Source organism: Propithecus coquereli, unplaced genomic scaffold, assembly GCF_000956105.1.
Source record: "Propithecus coquereli isolate 6110/MARCELLA unplaced genomic scaffold, Pcoq_1.0 Scaffold814, whole genome shotgun sequence".
Classification (NCBI taxonomy): domain Eukaryota; kingdom Metazoa; phylum Chordata; class Mammalia; order Primates; family Indriidae; genus Propithecus; species Propithecus coquereli.
Window position 1 is genome coordinate 6,491 of NW_012154330.1, and position 2,072 is coordinate 8,562.

The window sequence follows — 2,072 nt, forward strand, 5'->3', positions numbered from 1 at the left end:
TTATATGAAAATGCCTTCTCAGATATGCCTAGTTACCCCATTTCATTGTTGGAGAATTGGCAGTTAATGGGTCGGAAAGCTCAGGAGGGTTTTTAAGACATTTTTCTGGGGAGGAAGTTTTGAGTCAAGTGGAAAGATAAGACCCAAGAGTGGGTGTTTCGTCTTCCTAGGGAGATCTAAATCCTAAAGGTTTTATGAAGAAAGGCACCTCTCTCAGTGACCTTAGGAGGAGAATAGCCCAGACTTACTGCTTGGATGTGTGGCTGAAGCAGAGAGAGGATAGGGTTAAGTAGCAGATTCCAGACCCAAGGCAGAGAAGTAAAATGCCATATGGGAGAGCTGAAGGGTCTGAAAAAGCCCAGAGGCCCAAGTCACAAATTCCGCCACTTGCCCAGTTATGAGCAGAAACTCTTCCTCCCGAGACTGGAATGGAATTTTAGTTACAGGGACTAGCTTTGTTCTAAGGCACAGAGAGGACAAATTAGGCAAAGATCCCACAGGTAGTAAAGGTGGAGAGTTAAAGTACCAGACCAAGAGATGGGTACTCCCATAGTGAACACTCACAGAGCACAGCAGTTGTGAAGCTATGTGTCAGTATCCTGGTAGAGAATGGAACTGTGACTGAAATACAGAATTTTGTTAAGTCCTATCCGATAAAATTTAAATCACTTTTTCTTCTACTTTGTCCCCTCCCTATGAGCTGTTCCCAATCTCTTTTCTAGGATGGCGGATGGGGCAGTGCTATGGTTTGGGAGAAAATGCTGAGGCCAGTAAGTGGGCCTGCACCTGAGATTGGATATATCCCTACCCACCCCCACAGTTGTATAGAAAGGAATTCTCTCATTCCCTTCCTTCCCTTGCTGGACACATGGTCTGTTGAGTTGAAGGCTGGGAAGGGCCGAAGGGAGGAAAACACTCAGCACATTCTTTCTCTCCTGCTTTTATCTGAAGTGTAGCTATAGCAAAGGGAGAAAATATGGAGGTAGGAGAGTATCGGAGCAGAATCCAGTCTATAAGAGAAGAGGGTGCTTCACTTGCCCTGGGAGCCTTATTCCCAGAACTGCAAAAAGAGTGAGAAGAAATGGGAAGCATATAGGGGAGTTTAGAGGGTGAGGGAAAACCATGGCCATGATGAAACTTTAAGGATTTCTTGTGGTCCCCAAGAGTATCATTTGGGAGACTGCCTGAGAAGTGACAGCAGACACGTGGATTTTTTGAAAGGTATGAGGAGCCAGGAACAGTGGGATCTTCACTGAAGGAGTGACTGCTTGATCTGTTCTTTGCAGCACCTGAGACACACACAGCCTGCTCTGTAAGGAGGACATCCTCACCCCTCAGTGCCATCCAGTGTACCACTTGCTGGCAATTGCTCTCTAGTATCACCCCTCCATCTATAATTTCATCCTCAGCCAAGAAGAGGCCCTGTGTTCTCTAGCAGAGCTTGCTTTTCTATGTTTCCCTCACCAGATGGCTCCATGAGTTGAAAAGGCAGTTGAGAATGTTATAAGAATCTGCCAATCACATAGAAATAGAGATCTGTGCTGCTTTTGTGTACCATTGTTAGGCCTTCCAAGGGGGCAATTTCACTGTCAGTCTTATAGGTCTTGTTGAAAATGTTCTTCTTAAAGGCATTTTGCTCCTTGACACTGGGGTAGTTGTCATCATAGTACTTGGCAAAAATGTTGATTTCCATCATTTTCAGAATCAGGATGGTTTTGACAGTTATTAAACGAGGGTTCCAAAATCAGCGGCTCCATTGTGCCTTGCAGCTGGTGCTGACATGGAGCAAGGTTATTTCTTCTCAAGTGACTTTTATAGTTTGTGTTGTCAGGGAATTTGTTTCTTCTCAGTTATCTAATTTGTGGACTTAAATGTGTATGTAATGTTCTCATGTTGTCCTTCTGATATCTGTAGGATCTTTAGTGATGTCTCCTATTTCATTTTTCTGTAAGTCTGGCTATAGGTCCATTGACATCATTGATCTTTTCAAATAAATGGTTTATGGTTCTATTGATTCTCTTTTTTTGTGTGCATTTAATGTTATTAATTTCTGCTTTTATCTTTATTTACTT

At 43.2% G+C, this 2,072-nt stretch overlaps 1 pseudogene; it reads right to left on the reverse strand.

Moving 5' to 3' along the window:
- Positions 1-1,249: 1,249 nt before the first annotated feature.
- LOC105825724 lies at positions 1,250-1,757 on the reverse strand (annotated as a pseudogene).
- Between the last annotated feature and the right edge of the window lie 315 nt (positions 1,758-2,072).